The sequence below is a fragment of the Petromyzon marinus genome, chromosome 7 (genome assembly GCF_048934315.1).
Source record: "Petromyzon marinus isolate PM22_M1 ecotype Great Lakes invasive population chromosome 7, UKy_Petmar_22M1.pri1.0, whole genome shotgun sequence".
In the NCBI taxonomy this organism is placed as follows: Eukaryota; Metazoa; Chordata; class Hyperoartia; order Petromyzontiformes; family Petromyzontidae; genus Petromyzon; species Petromyzon marinus.
The window spans coordinates 8,801,239-8,819,221 of NC_133673.1; the positions used below are offsets into that span (position 1 = coordinate 8,801,239).

The 17,983-nt window shown below is 39.6% G+C and overlaps 1 protein-coding gene across 2 annotated transcripts in view; it reads left to right on the forward strand.

Moving 5' to 3' along the window:
* The window catches only part of LOC116939924 (tetraspanin-4-like), a 68,544-nt gene that overhangs the window by 31,166 nt on the left and 19,395 nt on the right, over positions 1-17,983 (forward strand). The window lies entirely within an intron of this gene.

Below are 17,983 nucleotides of genomic sequence, written 5' to 3' on the forward strand. Positions count from 1 at the left end.
ATTGTGGTTATATTTTTTATAAATGTATTTAAATCAAAATTTAGCTCAAATGTTAAACATGAGAACACAATGCTAACATGGTAAAGTTTAACATAATCCAATGGGTATATGATTTAGAAATTTGCAATCTCTAGTCTGTGACAAAATTATTAAGTACAAAAAATATATTCTAAAATCCATGGCATATTTTGTTATAAAATGATTCTGTACTTAACCAAAACGAGAACATATGTCCCACATATATTAACTTGGAGTAAGGAAAAAAAAGGTCAATTTAAATTCACCGGTTCACTCACGACCATAGATCTATGACAAAATAAGCAGTACATGTAATGTGCTCAGCATAAAGATGGAATTTACCTTGGAGCGAGATGTTCATCACATTGCACATGGTTGCTTATGTTGCTCTCTCTTTTTCTTATTGGCTAGTGTTACCCGTTTCTCTGTATCTTGGCACGAGTTAAGTAATGGCCTCATGACCTTGCCCTTTATGGTGTGATGTAACAGAAAATATACATCAAATACCTCACGTATTGCATTTTTTGGTAAATTTGAAAAAAAAATGTATGGAAAAGATATAAACTTATTCTACAACTACGATGAGAGTGATGGCACAGTGGTTAGTGCACTGCTGACACCAGTGGCGAGTGAGATCTGGATGTGTCCTGGCCCCCCTTCCCCAATCCATACTGACCAGCATGGTGAACTGTGGTCAAACAACCTCCATGGCCAACAGTGTAGGCCTTCATCCAGCAGTGGATTGGCAAAGGGCTGTAAATTATTGCAATACTTTACTGAATGTGATAATAGTTGCATTTCAGCTTGAAGCACCAGACAAATTAAGCAGAGGAAAAGCAGAGGGTGCATCTTTTATGTGCACAATTTTATATAATCCGCCTGTTCGTGCTTTTGTAGATTTAAGGGTTCATGGAAATCCGTAGAACTTCCATTTGAGAACAATTACATGATTTCATACCTGTACTCTTCTTAGAGCAGGATGCCTTATTGCACAGACATTATTGGGGAACATGTTTAATGCTTTGCTTTCAGCACTCGGTTCAAGCCTGGAAAGTAAGCAGCTTAAATGGGAAACGGACGTCTGTCTGTGTGTGTGGCGCCCTCCCGCACCTGCGTGTGGACATGGATGTGCACGTGCTTGTGGCAACTCACCATTTTGCAGCTTGTTAAAGAGCTCTCTTTAAGCGTTGCTAAGTTAAACGGCGTTATCTTCATCCCCCCCGCAAATTGAGGGTGCTTTCCTCTTCATGTTCTGATGTAATCCGGCTGTACACTGCATTTAATATCTGACCGCTTAATGGATTTTGTGAAAAGTGGTCATATTCTTAAACTCTCATTGACATTATGGTCTGCTTTAGTTTACTTTTCATGTTGAGCATATTGCCTGCATCTGGATATTAGTCATCAAGTATATATTTTTTAACCTTGTAAGAATCCAAGTGATCAGGATAGTCTCATTTGCTAGTTACCTAGATCACTAACATGACCTTTGAGGACCAACGTTAAACCATAAAAAAATGCAGCAACGTATTCTCTGTAATGCAACATTAAAAAATAATTTTAAAATAAACCTTTAATTTTGCTGTTTATTGTCTGTACGTGTTTGGTTATCACAAAATACGCAACAAAGAAAGAATATGGTATTATAAAAAAATGAGTCTCAAATTTTTTTTACAGGTATATTGTTTACCGCACGTTAAAATATATACATTATATTCTCCAGGCTATATGTGAAAATACATGTGCTATACAATGGGCTGGTAGGATTTCTCCATAGCTTGATATGATGTGATGGACGGAAAGTACACCCTGTTGATGTGAGAGGTTGACTTGTTCCTTGGCTGATGTCCTGCAAGGCTGCAAAAGAATTATTCAAGAAAAAATCAATGTGTAGCATCTGTTTCCTTGGCAGACGAGGCATACGAGACATATTATTTTATCTCTGACACCTTTTCAGTGCTCGCGCTTGCATAACAGCGAGTGTTGCCATTGTAGATGTCTCTAATTACAGTGTTGCCTCCAGGTGACCCTTTGCTATGCCATCCTCAGATGTCCTCAGGACCTCTTTTGTGACCTTGGATGGTGAGATGTATGTCAAATTGCATTATGCCTCCACGCGTGATAGCTCTGCTATGACCCTGCGCCCCACAACTATCATAAATAAATATTTACTTTGATGCAATATTTTTGTTCACGATAACCTTTCATTTTGCACATTGCCCACCAAGGGCATTTTATTTTCACTTATCCATAAATGCATACGTGAGTGTTCTCAGAAAAAGTTTCAGTGCCTGTGAATACATTGCTAATGACCTTATTGGAGGCTGCACCATTGCAGGGCTTGTGCACGCTAAAACTTATTTTGTCACGTAGATAGAGTATTGTACCGTAATAAGCTTGTTAACGTTTTAAGCCATGGCCTTTTTTTAAAGCAAAGCTGACACAAAGTTCCCAAGGGTTGTTTTGTTTTTATCCTGTGATTATATGTGACACACACACAAATATTAATTAACCTTTTTTTCTGTACTGTCATCTCCTGGCCACCTCGCAAGCCAGTGGGTTTGCGAGGTTTGCAAATGTACCTAATCCTCTAAACCTTGCCTTGAAATCTTGCACCGCCACTCTCAGCCAGCTTACTAAGCATGCTTACTATTTTTCAAACTCGTGGGCACTGGATTTCAGCTCTTTTACCTTACTTTCCAATTGCTCTTTTGCTATTATGCCTTGTGGTGCGATTATATGCCATAATTTGCCCGTTATGTTGTGATATGCAGCCTTGTTATCTAACTTGTAACCTTGCACCACAGCATATGCCATTATACCATAACAGTGGGAATTGTGACTGAACATGTTATCTTGTGACCCCAGAAGTAACCTTGTGTCTTTCCATGTTCCCCAATGCCCCAACGTGCCATTAATCACAAGCATGGGCTCCTTTCAAATTGCGGCCATGCGTCTGAGAAAACATGATGGCTTATCAAGGCAAAACTCTGTAATGTCAGCTTGAACTCTATAGTTTCTGTGATCCCTTTTTTCTTATGAAGCTTGAGTCCAACATGTGCCTTTAGCTTTGTTCAACGGGAGCCTGCCTCCTTGTAGCCATGATCCCGATACAGAAAAAAAACACAAAAGCTCCCTTTTAATCCAAACATTTTTACGTGATGAATTTATACTGTGTAGTCTTGCTGTACACTCAACAGGACTCTGGCGCAGATGGCATACCACCTCTATCTGGCCCTTTGCACCGCCGCTGCGGCTCCCCCCCAAGTCCCGGTGCTATAAATCAGGATTTTTCAAAGCAGCTTGGTGTGGGTTCTGGGGTGGGTAATACAGTTCAGCTACTCACGTCTATTGCACGGCTAAATGTTGAGTCTCTGCTAATAATAATACGATCTCTGAAAGCCACGTGATAGGATTTTCCCTGCTCTGATTTAAGATCGCTGTCTCCCAATCTGGTTTGGGTCACCGTGGGAGAGAATCTTGATCTTTATTGGGTTACGCTGGCAGGGGCCCTAATGGGGCATAACGGCTGCCGTTGCCCCTCCGGTGTGTGGGGGTGTAGTGGACGTGCCTTTGTCCACTCCTGATGAAGAAGTCCCAAACCCTACCCCCCCCTCCCCAATCCCATGGACTGACACGACAATATGTGCCATCAATATTCTGTGTACAAAGGCCTAATTCTGCCAGGAGACACGAGCACAATTGACGTGGTATTCCGACAGAAATTCACATGTATGTTGGAATGCTAAATGTAAGATCGCTTTCAAATGAAGACACGGGAATAGAATTGGAAAATGGTTTAAGTGACATAAATTGAGATGTAATGGGATTGGTCATATCAGAAGGGATTCAGAACGTATTATTGAAATAAATAACGGAACAGTATTCTGTCATATTGGTGAAACAAAAGGACATGCTGCATATGTGGAGTAAAAGTCCCGCACCTTTGATTAGCACGGTTGGCTGCGTACAGTGCAAAAGAAGTTTAACATACCTACAACGTTATGCAGATTGCATTGCTAGTCTGTAAATCATACATATCCAAAATATTCTCGAAAATGTTTATGGAAATTTCAATGAATGAGGCGTTATTTTAAAGGTAAAGTTGAAATGATGAAGAAAAAAAACCTTTCGTCTTAAAGTTCAGTCAGTTCAGATAATTATTGGACTCGGTGCTGCTTATCTGCTCTAGCATATTTACAATAACCATGTGTATTGAACGAGCTCTCTTTCGTATTGCACCTCCAATTAGTACTGTTGGCTACGTACGGTGCTATATACATACGTACAGGTGTATCCCCGCACACGCCTATTGCTTGCGAACACGTACATATCTTCCACGAACATGTGCAGTGAAATCATCGTGAATGGGCACATCGTATCACTTCCTCTCACACCGCAAACATAGACAAATGCTCCTATTTAAACATTTTTTTTTTTGCCTTCGGATCTCAAAAGACTTCCCGCTACGTATTCAGGAATGAAACTGAGCAAGGTGGTCTTTTGTTTGCTCGCATAACTGTTGTTCATATTGTCCTGTAGTGATTTTGTTGCCGTGTGTTTTGGCATTTTGTCAGGTTTTTTTAACGCTTGTGAGTGCCATGGAATTTGATATTCATATAGCGTATGAATATAATTGTGTCCCAAGAAGTTGAGTGATTATACTTGCCATAATAAATCCTACCATATGTTATATTTAAATGAAGTATTCGTGTGCTGTTCATTGCCAACAGTCAAGGGGTAAACTCCACTGCAAGGTTTTGCATCGAGAACGCGAAGCTCTCGAGCCTCACACATTTTGATCTCAATTGATTGAATTTCGGCACATTTATCATGATCTCACAATACCCGAGTAAAATCTCAAGCATTTTTATGACCAGGATGTTGCATTCAAATAAGTTAAAAAGGCCTGAATTCTCAACATTCCTCAGTATTAAATACAATGACATTACACGATCAATATACTGGCATCTGTTTGACCAAAGCACTTTGAGACTTGGTCCATCTTGCATTCTCCATTGGCCAGTTGGAGGCACTGGGCATTTCTTAATTCATGAGCGCTATGGAAAATTGGTAAAATTTTATACATTTAAAATATTTCATGGCGATAATGCTTATTGAAAATAAGCAGCACTCTATAATCTCCAAAAGCCAATAAACATAATTTGAAATATGCCTAGCATTGTGTCGTTAGCACTGTGTAAAAAAATAAAATTTATATTGAGAAAGCGATCATTTTGTTCAGAGCAGAGCCAAAACTAAACATTTTTAAAACGTGCTTTTTAAAACTAGACATGCCTGCTATATAAACGTAATGTATTTTTCTGTCACAAATTGAAGACATAATAAATACATTATTTATATAAACAAACTTGCTACTTTTTCAGATATAGTAAATCAATTTTGGTTTCTGCTTCTTTCTAAACTTATACAAAAACAACTTTCTGTTTTGGTGTGTTTACTGAACCATTATACTAAATGCTTTGGAACACAATGATAAGAAAACAGAGTTTTTGAAATGTGCTTATCAATAGTACATTGTGTTTTTGAAGCGTGTCTGTCATTATAATGAATACGCACCGCCGTGTGCTGTGCTAGTGCAGAATTCTAAGTTGCTTGAAAACGTGTCAGCCGTGGCAACATACAGACGTGGTAAGTTACAGCCAGCCGTTCATACTTATTCCGATCAACGGAGCTGGCATTCATTCACTGTTGGATTTTTTCAAGGCCAGGACCCAGCCACTAGGCTAGATCTCGGTAATAACAGCTCAGTCTTTGCCTGAGGAAGTGATAAAACGGGCATTGAATGTAACGGATGGGTAACCTGGAAGTGGGCTGCTAGAACAGAACGGACACTTCATGTCTAAATAAAGGCGCAGTTCAATTAAACATCATGCTGTCTGCCCTCCCAGAAAACTCACTCGAGCTGTGTGTTTAGGTCCAGTAAAAAAAAGTCCATCAATGAACATTGCTAGAAGCTCAAGGTCATGTTTACCATTTTCTGTTTAGGTTACAAAGCAGAAGCCACAATCGGCTCTTGCATATGCAAACACCTGTTAGTGGATGGTTATAATTTGTGGTAATACCACACACGAAGAGCAATCCCATTCGATTTCTAAAATTTGATGTGAAGTGATGTAAGGCACTTTGAGTTGCTGAGGCATTTAAGTGCCCTGTGAATGACAATCCTGATCCTTAAAGAAACATTAATACATTGTCCGTATAACGGCCATTGCACACTTGTGTGCACATTGACGTAGTGACACATAAACCTGCAGAACTGACATCCTTTGCGTGGACAATAAAAAATATGAAGCGTACCGAGGAATATATGTTCAGCTGCCTGCAGTGAGCCATTTCTGGGCAGGTTACCCTGTGACCTGCAGTGACCTGTTTGGAAGAGATGATGTATTCTAGCGATGTCTTATGATTTCAGGCTGTGTGCTCAACTTGGACACAGTTTGTTGACAAGCAGGGACCTTGTCAAGAAACAGCATGATGGTGTGTCGCAAATTTCTCCACTGTCAGTTTAATGTCTCTTTTAAGTTTCCTCATACATCGTACACTATAGATTGTAATCAGCTGTATAAGCGCAGACCTGCACTTGCAAAAGGAGAGAAAGGCAATGTAGAGTGAGATGACTCATCTTTTGGTCTTATGATAATCTTTTTATTTCTTCATGCTTGGCAATGAAAAAAAAACATAAGGCTGGCATTCCAAGTGTTTCGTCAATCGATGTAATGCTCATGTTAATGCATTATAATGTAACACAGTATATGATTATTCCATAAAGATGGCATGACAAATATATGCCCAACTTTGAGTCTGTTTGAACCCAATCTTTCAAACCCATTTATGTTCTGAGAAGGGAGCAATGGCACCGTTAAATTTCGATTTAAAGCTTTCGTGACTGCAAGGATTCATCTTCGTTGGTTCTTTCGGTAAAGTCACGTAGAATGAGAATAAAATAATAAAATAAAATAATAAAATAAAATAAGAAAACAGAGTTTTTGAAATGTGCTTATCAATAGTACATTGTGTTTTTGAAGCGTGTCTGTCATTATAATGAATACAATAATATTGTCTTATTTTATTTTATTATTTTATTCTCATTCTACGTGACTTTACCGAAAGAACCAAAGAAAATGTGCACCGTTCTTACCACACTGAGCCACGAACCCGATGGCCTGGGTTCTGTTCCTGGCCATGGCTAATACCAGTGGCGAGTGATCTCTAAACGAGTCCTAGATCCCCACCCCCCCTCAACCAACCTGCTTCTGATCAGCATGGTTTAGTATCCATGTTTAAAGGCGCTATCAATTTAAAGTTATTCTTCTAAAACATACCTTTGTGTGTTTTTTGTGCTGAATCCACGACTAATTTTAAACATTTATGCAGAACTACAAAGCATTTTTATTCCAGTCTAGTAAAATGTAAAGCTTTCATGTGGGTGGATATGAACGGTGAATGTGGTTGTTTGCTTCTCCTGTATTAAAGGCACTAGTGAAGTCAGATAGACTTGCGGCTTCTTAAATAATCTCCTCGCACTCACTTATCCCAAGGGCTTGCTTTAATCTTCTCATAGTTTGTAATTGTGTAATTAAACACTGATAAATACAGCAGCAAGGGTATCGTGTCATAAGTAAATCATAAGACATGTGTGCTCAGGTTGAAAAAGGAAAGTACATTATGCCGAGCCAGTGGGCTTTTATGTGAGCTTACATGACTAACAAACAGCCTCAAAATCATTCATCATCAAAGCCTTCATGTGGCTGTATGAGCATAATAACCTACAAAGCACAGACTTGTATAATCCTTTTCACTGCATAGGTTAAACTTTCACAATACTTTCCTTCACTAGTATGTATTTTAAAATTTGCGATTTGAGCGATCACAGTACGGAATATCCCAAGTATTGATCATTTCGCAAATTACAACGGAAGCTGGATGTGAGCATACCTTCAAAAAGCACAGTTCTGATTTAAGGAACACATTACCCAGGTAGGTGGAAAGAGAAGGGAAACGTAAAATACAAACACCCTACTTCTGGCCTTGCTCCCAGGTGGAGATGCCTAATATCTGGCTTCGACCACACTACAGTACATATATCGTATTGTGTATAAATTAATTGTGTCATAGTTAATAGCTTTCACCTGAGAGGCTTCAGGGGTCTACAGTATCTTAGACCACCGTTAATGTGTTAAAACTTTGAGGGATATTATTAAAACCAGTTTAACACGTAGGCTTTCGGGACCAATATTATTCATAATAAAGGTTTTTGGGTTAGATCGCGTTATTTATAAATGCGTCGTAACCCACCACCACCCGACACAGCCAATTAGTAAGGGATTTGTCACGTCAACAAAACGCCAATTGGTTACTTATACTTCTGGCAAATCTTATTTCTATTCTGGCAAATCGCCCGATGATGCTGGTTGATGTAATTACCAGCGAAACATCGTACTACTCAAATTGTAAATGTTGTGGATTTACTCTCCAACAAACCGGTTGGCTGAAGTAACTAATTGCCGTTTTGTTTACGTGAAAAATCCCTTACTAATTGGCCGTGTCGGGTGGTGGATGTTTACAACACATTTATACTTACGCGATCTAAACCAAAAACCTTTATTATGAATGATAAAAACTGCTTACTGTAATTCAGACATAATATTGACATCATATTTTTTTTATGTTGCAATTTGTAACGATAAATAAGTATTCAATATGAGACCTTACTATTTGATTGAGCTTGGATTGAGGGCTGCAGAAAAGGGGAGGGGAAGTGATTTAGCTAGGGGGGGGGGGGGGTGGCGGCTCTTGCTTTATTTGGAGTGAGCGATTGGAAGTGACTGTTGGCCGTTCACGCCCGTGTGTCTGACCAGTGGAAGGGTTTCACGGTCGTCCTCCTCCATTCGGCAAACTGCGGATGTTTAGGGGCCAGCTAATGGGCGTCTTGATGCCATGCCAGCCATCGCTTCAAATCAACGGGCCAGCTTGTGTGTGTCCTGTTGATCAATTTGCCATCGAGCGTGGAAAATACTCCCTGAGTGATCTTTTTTATTCGTATTCCGTCAAAGATTTTTTTGTCTCCAGCATGGCAGTGGATGAATTCTGATTTTCTGCTCTAGACTCATAGCGCATTCCCCGACCCAAATAAAATTCCACAGACGTTCGATTTGCTCTCAAGCGCATTTGCCATCTTGACAGAGGGATGGCAATGCTATTTGATCATCGGTCTCTGCTTGTCTCTGCTTCATTTGAGATATATTTGTTCGCATGCTTGTTTTTTTGTATGTTTGGGGACGAGGAGAGGTTCGGAGTTTATAGCTCGCTGCGCGTCGTGCCACTGCCGAGCGCAGAAGCAGCGTGCGTGCTGTGCGCGCGTCTGTGGCTGCACGAGTATGCCCTCCTGAGCTAAAACAACAGCACTGTTATCATGCTCCATTACCTGCAGAATGCTCGCAACAGAACCCCAACTACAAGCTCGATTGCGAATTTTCCCCCACAGCATGGCAATATTATTTTGGTAATTAAAATTCTAGGGACATTCATTAGTGTTTCAAGTAAAAAAAAGACAATTAACAATGGTATTTACGCTTCTCAATGCAGCCTGAGAAACACGAGGGATTTAAATGGCAGTGCTTTTTATTATTATTGGATACCCAATTGTCTTTTTTGTCTGTATGAAATGGTGTTGCACATATGCGTAATGCTGGTAACTGTCATCTTTGACGTGTAAATTGTACCCCTTACCTTACACGTAACATAAGATGTATGTTTCTGGTGATTTTGTGACTTTTGATTTTCTCTAAGAGTTTCAACAACTATTTAAATAATTCTTGTACAAATAATTTCCGATTTTTTCTTCTGTCATGTTAAATGTATCAAGCGGTAAAGCCCCATGACAATAGCTATGTGTGTGTGTGGTGAGAGAGTTTCCTATATGTCTTTATAGATTAATATGTGTGCTTAACTAGCTGCTCAAAAGTATTGGATACTGAATTACAACTGATAAAATAACAAACAAATAAATATGTACATTATCCACCAAATTACTTTTGTAAATTACACCTGAGATTTTAAATGTTCGCAATGTCTGCCGAATTCCAGCAGCATTGTCAATTCTGGTGCAATAGTTGGTTCACTGGACTACGAACCCAGTGACCTGAGTTTGATTCCCAGCCATGACTAACATGAGTCAGTAATGAGTCAAATCTGAAGCGGTCCTGGAATCTCCAGCGTCATCAACCCATACTGACCAGCATGGTGAAGTATTGTCAAACAACTCCCATGACCGCAAAGGTTTTCGTAGGCTTCATCCTCCAATGGATTGACAAAGGCCTCTGAAAATCATTTTTATTATTTCCTTAATTGCATAGCCATGTGGAAGTGGGAACAAAGTGAATTTTAACATGACTCTCAATGCAGTGTGTGGTTTTTAATCGAGGTTCAGTCCTTAATAACATCCATCCAAGTGTTTCGATCACAACAAGAGATTTGTCCCCAATCACGTGTTTACTTTTAACTCTAACGCACAAGGTGTTGATAGATTATATTTAGCGTATGCAAGCTATTGACGTATTCACATTTCATGTGGAAGACTGTGAAAGCCCGTGCTTATACAATGACCAGCAGTCTCCTCCCCCACCACCCAGAGTCCCTTCAATCCGGAGACAGTTCCTCTGAGTGGCTGGGGAGGAGGAACGCGTGTTTAGGCTATTCAGGTCATCGCAGCAAATGCTGTTGTTTGGTGTCACCCACACCCAGCCATCGCGATCACTTCCTTATTTCTGCTGGGTCACACAGCTATTGCAAAGTCAACTGCCAAGCCTCCAAAGACTTCTTGACAGTATCCCAGCATCTGGCCTCATATTTAGTCCCTTTGGTCGTTGACCCCTGAATGTCCCATCCAGTGGTGCCTGTCTCAGTGACCTGTCTCTCTGAGCACACGTAACCCACCCGTCATATCCTCCTCTTCTTGATTAGTAATACGGTAATAATGATGCTAATTTGTAACGCGCACAATTTTCACTTGCCCGAAGGCAGCTTCCCAGAGGCGCAATTGCATATACAACGCTCACTTTCCACTATTGCTTGCATTTTGAATATGGTGATATTTTCATTGGCATCTTCATATGTCTAATTCAAATGAATATACGTTTATTTTTTTCAGTTCTTTTGTTCAATTTCAGCTCTCTGACACGCATAGTGATGCTGATACTACTTCTCCATCGTACAGTCTTATTTTTTTTTATTTAAAGCTTTCGTGACGGCAGGGATTCATATTCTTGGTTCTTTCGGTTCTTTCTTTCTACATGACTTTACCGAAAGAACCAATATTACAGTATTCTCTTTATAACGTTTAATAAAGTGATCTTTACTTATATATACAAGTAATGTTTGGTCTGGTGGAGTTTTACCTTGAGATAGTTAACAATTAAACTATTCGATTATTAGATTCGATCGTAACTCACACAATACATACATCGAACTGTACGACTCGATTGCAGTGTTTACAAATCGCACAAATTACGTGCCCACGTTGCGTGCAGGCTGGCGGAGCGAACAAAGCTGTTCAAACGTGAAACCATTTGCGTACGAAACGATTAAAACAACAAAAAAACATGGAATCGATTCTGGAATCAAATGCCGACCCCAAATAAAGCCGATTCACTGAATTGCATCGGCGTGAATCAACGCGTGCCGTGTAGATTTGCCTTTCCCACCCACATAATGATGTGGTGCCACTGCTCTTGTTGCCTCGCTTTTCCCCGCTGTGCCCTATAGCATATCCACTGCCTACAAGCCCCATGAAGTATACAGTGAAGCGACGTGAAAAATTGGCTTAAGAGACTCGCCATAAATGCTTTCGCATGTGTGGGTCCCACAACTCCAACTCTCTCTCTCTCTCAGTAAAATCACGCAGCAGGTTTTGTTCATTCTGTGCTTGCTGGTTAATTTTTGTCTCTGCAGTCGGCACACGACAGGGATTTAGTGGCCCAAAATTGCAACTAGCCCTGAATGAGATTAAGGGTTTGGGGAATACAGTGGCTGGTGTGACCTGCAGATGAGAAAAGGGGAGAGTCATTGTCATGTTCACCTTTCTCTGTTTTCTACCTCAATTTCCGTTAAACAGAAGAATCTGTGCCTATTTGATCGGTGAAATGGAGGACCAGCTTTCGCTGAATGTCAACTCTTCTCTGAAATGTACCTACCCTCGCACATGCTGCACGTAATGATGTACTTCGAGACATTAAACCTCGCAGAGGTGTGGTGGAAATTAAATTTATTATTTATAATGGCACTTCTTGTATACAGATGATACATTTAAATTACTGAAGGCAGCTACCGTTTACACTGAAAACATTACCTTGATATTCTTGGTTTTTTCGGTAAAGTCACATAGAAGGGAAAAAATCATAATAAATAAAATATACAATAAACATTACCTTGCTTTTGATTACCAAACCTGAACTGATGCAATTCTTAAAAACACACTAGAGCTTGGAAATACCATTTTTTTTCCTTTTCCTCACTTTATTAAGACGATATAAAGTGTTTAATAGAAAATTAATAATGCTAATTTAGTGGCATTTGAAATATAATTTAACTTTTGCACCGATTGTAAAAAATTCTCTCCATTGCAGTCAGTAGCCTATTTATGAACACTATTAAGATTGTTGCAGTTGATTGATTTAACCTTTTAATCAAATACAAGCTCCTTGAACTATCATTAAACAAGTGAATCAGTGGCAGAGCCCCTTCAACAAAGCAGTAACTGTTGTGAAGGGGGGTTGCTAATGTTTGCACTGTATGGTGTATACCTGAAGCATTTTCTCTTATATTAAATAAATATGTGGGCATAAAATGTTTGTGTTGGTATTAAGACCAAGATTCAAGTGCTCAATATTGGACAAACATCTCCAAAGGCCCCTGGATTAGTTTTTTTTGCAGGGAATCCCACGGGAGCGTGGCAAATTAGACATTCAGGCTCAATAAATGAAGGCGGTGTATGTCAACGAATGTATGGTTGCTTTGGAAAATGTCAGGGAATTGATCGTACGGAATTGATGCCGCGTGTTGCACTGCGGCGGCGTGTGGAGGAAACTGGCCGCTTTGACGTGCACACCCTGTGCACTTTACACAGCAGGATAGGTCCGCAGGGGGGCGGGGAATGGCTCCAAGCAGAACAAACGTCGCCAACATGTGAATTGTCGTGTAATCATTGCTCACATGTGCACGTCCAAGCCAGCCATGCTTCGGGAGGTCTGATTATGTGGGTAATTAGCTGAGGGTCATACCACGGTCTGTTGGGTTAGGAGTGGGGGGGGTGTTTTTGGCTATCGATGCCTCTAACCACCTTCCCTACGGTACCCTGTTCTCGCCCACCACAGCTGCCTCTGAGCAGCTCCCACATATTCATTCATTGCCATCTGCTTAGGTCGTGCGTGAGCCCAGATTTTGATTGATTCTCACTTGTCAATCCTTCAACAGGCCATTTGCGATGCTGATTATGATCAAGTCTTAAGGTGATATAAATTGCTGTAAAGCTTGGGACATTGCCGTAGAGTTGTCTCCTAAAATTCTGGCCCCAGCTGCTGTCTGTGAGAACCAAAACAAATTACATCCACAGTGTCCAATCTATATTTTCAGTCAGCTTAGAACATTGGCTTTTTCCTTTGTATTTTAAATGCTTCTTAAATAGAGCTTGCAAGTACATGGTTTCTATGCAGGGATGCATTAACTGAATTTGATGTTTTATAAATATTGCACAGATGTCCTATGAATATGAACTTAATTGATGGTTGTCAGAAACAGTGCATTATTATGAGACCTCTATGACATGATAAATGTTTTACAATGACTCATTAGTTGCTGGCAATATTTAAAAACAATTTTCCATACTTCCAGTTGGGTTTCATAAATTGAAAGCAGATGCTGGTGATAATTAAAGAGATTATTATTTGAATTGATAAGCCACGAAAAATGTACAGAAATGTGTTTAATGTAAGCAAAATATCGAACATACAATTATAATAACTACCCCTTGATGTTTGCATTGCAGTTTGTTTCTGTCATCTGCCATTTCAAAGTGTTACATTAACATGGTTGTAATCATATCTTTCCCATAAAAAAATCTCCCACTTGAAATATTGCTAATATGTATCATTTAGTGTTGCCTTTTGCACTGTGGTGTAATTTTGCGTTTCGTTTGAAAGCACAATTTGGTTATGCGAATTCGTTTCTCACAATGCATTTAATTGCAGTGTATTTAATATATAGCATTAATTATATATAGTACCAGTGAGTATACTGAAGTCTAGCCCTATTTTACCAGGCTGTAAATCTCATTTGCTTGCCAATTGCATTCAGTATTAATGTCCATAATTGCGATGATTAATTTGATAGTAAAATTGTATGTTGTGTGCATTAACGCACATTTTCCCTGTACAATACATACACTACAACAACAAATAGTTCTGCGGTCATCGTCTCTCTATTTAATTGCGTATCTCATTGAACAGGTAAGATGTTTTAAAATGCTTCGTGTGCCGCATATAATACACACAATAATGCAGAAACACTTGCCCCTCTTGCCTACAATGAACAAAATTAAACGAATCATAAGAATAATGACTGTTACAATATTTACACTGGCCAATTCTTTGTCTCATGCAAATGGAATTGACAATGCAACTCTTGCATTTTTCCCCAAAAAGGCAGCAGTGCGTGTAATCAAATGTCCACTGGGATTTCATGTAACCTACACAGGAGTCTCAGGTCACTTGCTGTTGGAATACAATGCTCATTAGCAGGGTAAATATAATTTTTGTGGCAATGCTAAATTAATTTACAACATCTCGTACAACATCTCGTACTGAAAATGTTAAAAAAGACTGTACTCTTACTTGAATTGCAATGTGGTGTTTACTAAATCACTTTGAGCTTCTGTGCACTCTTTTTGAATGCCACTTTTCCTTAACCGTGGACCGTTTATGAATAATGTTCAAAAGGTCTGGGTCAAATAAAAAATGCCTTCGGTATCAATCATTGAATCTATCATTACACTTGTTTTTTTGAGAATGTTGTTTTAGAATTAAGGAAAATCCCTAGAATGAGTGCAGTTGTTTTGATTAATTAGTCACAGATAAGCAAGCTGCCAAAAATATAGATAGCCTGGTTTTTGTTCACGTGCAGACTGGACTCTATGCATAATTGAACTCAATCCATCTGTTTGTTGGGCTACCACGTTACATTGCATGGCATCAAAATTTAATAATTTCTATGAGATATACAGCATACAATGCATTGTGAACTGGTCAAAAGTTGGTGGGCAGTCAATTTATCACTGATGAGATAAAGCTGGTAAACCAGGACGCGTATTCGTCGGGGCTCTTTGATATGCTGTAGGGGGGCAGTATCCAACTCTCCATGGCAGGGTGTTGCTCGTCACTTAGAGTTAGGTCTGACCATGGGTTCAAGCCCCAAGGCTGGACAAGCAAAGAATAGCCGTGATTTTCTTGGGCTTGTCACCTTCGATTTTGCAAAAGCTCTGACGAATAAGAATTATGCCCAAAATTAAGCACAATACTACTTTATGCGATTTTTTATAAATCATATCATTTCTCGTATCATGTATATTGTCATTATATTGTATGTCATGAAAATGCAACATTAGAAATGAATTAAATTGCAGTTATCACACAATTGCATTTACCTTTCCTAGACATGGATTACAAAATACACATCTACAAATGCATTTTGGTCTTAACTTTTATAATATTTGCAGGCATTACTTTTTTCGTCAGCATTAATCGAGACGTTTATCAAGTAGCTGAGGTCTAATGCAAATTCAGGAGCCTCGGGTATTGCACTCAATGTAGTTCTCAGCAGTTTCTAGTGTGTAAGCTTGGTACCAGAGAGAAGATAGGTCATCTTTAATGAAAAACATTCTCTAACCAGTGTGGATAAAAAAACATCCCACAGATTACAATGCTAAAGATGATGTATTACTTAATAATTAAACTTTCAGCCAAGCATATTTTGTTGCTGTGAACACATTTCAGTTGGTAAACTTCGTCGAAAGTTCATTAATATTTATAAGGCTATGGGTTGCAGAAATGTAACGCCATAATTTACATTTCTGTTGCTTAACACAATGTTTTAATATGTACATATTTTTAAAACATAGTGAATCGAAAAAATCTGCCATTTTCATTCCGATTGAAAGTGGAAACGTATTGCAAAAGAATATGTAACAAAATAATTAAATGGATTACATTCGTATGTTATGAGTTTGCACAACTCCTTTATTCTAAGTTGATTCTGAAATTATGCAGTTAAACATTGTTTTTTTTTAATGACCCTAGGTCATCATGATGATGATGATCATCATCATCAGCAGCCATAATCAGCCCAGCGTTTGATAAGGGCCCGCCCTAAGCCACGGCCATCTCGCGTGGTCCTGTACCACAACAATCCCCATGACAACTGCACACGAGCGACTCATTGCTCCATATCAGCAAGTGGACATCTTCTCGGGCACCTTCCCTGCCTTGGCCGTCATTCCGTCACTATTCATGACCATCGGCCATCATCATTCCAAGCGACGTATTCTGCACAAGCCCACTTTGATATGTATGTTGAACTTCTTTCGCACCGTACGTAGACAACCGTGCTAATTGGAGGTGTGGGGAAAGGACAACAAACGTAACACAAAAAGCAGTTTTAAAGAATGTATTTAAAAAATATATTTTATCTTATCTCTGTCATAGCCGGTAGTGTATTCAATACAACAATAATAATGTTACTTTGACGTATTTCGTCTGTTGCTTTGCATAAACAAGTTTGGCTTTCTGGAAGATATCCAACCTGCTCTCATCCACCTTTCTTTTTTCTAATTTACGTCTGGCTCCACCTTCAAAGGCTGCCCTAGATATATACACATGCTGCTGTGAGCTTCAGCCGTGTCCCTCTGACACAATTATTTCGCGAACTTGTTGTAAATGATCTTTGTTTTTGCTCATTTATCCTGAGCCCAGCTTTACAGCCTTCCCTATTAAGTTCCTCTAACATTTCCTGTAGGTTATTCCCATATGCGATGTTACAATTACGATTCCACCAGCAAATCTGGGACGGTTAATATTCTCGCCATTTGGAAAACATTATTTAGGCCTTGGTTTTTGAGAGCTTGGATGGCTGTCAGTATTGAATGCGATTTCATAGTCTACAAAGGCTAAGCAACTATAACAACAACCGCCATTCGCCACTAAGTGGCGGTGACGTCACCACGACGCTTGTGCCAGGCTACGTGCACGTTGAGGCCACGTAAAGGCTGGGCACAATGATGTTAACGTTCATCGGTCTTTTTCCAAATCGTATTACTCGTATGTAATATGGTCGATGGCCGTCTATGAAATGATGTAGTCCAGAGGATTCCTGCAACTTCACATTTGTGTTCTGTTGTATTTAATTTTAGCTACTTCTTTGAGTAGTTGCATGCACACTTACCAACATCACCAACGTTAAGTATTTTACAGCATAGCAGTTTTACCGCATTGGCAATTAACTACGTGCATTTTGGCTGCTGAGAAGCAATTATGTTGGCCTTTTTGCGTGTGTAAACTTTTTTTTTAAAACTGGGATCGTTACTTCTGTTTTTTAATATCAAAATGCACCCCCCCCAAGCCTTTTGATTCACAAGGGGTTTTGCTCATGCGCCTTTGTTGAACTCCAGTGTCGTCCTTTGCAGGCGTCATTAGGAGGTGTGGTATAGCGGGGTGTTTGATCCTCGGTGTCTTGACTCACAGCTGGAGTTGTGGGACAAGGCACTCTGCATGACGACGTGTGCTTTGTTTGGAGGAAGTCACCTTGGAGACCCGTGCTCTGTCTTTATCGCTTGCGCTATCACACTCACACCTTGTCATTCCCAGGACCTCTTTTGTTTTTCGCTGATGTCAGGTCC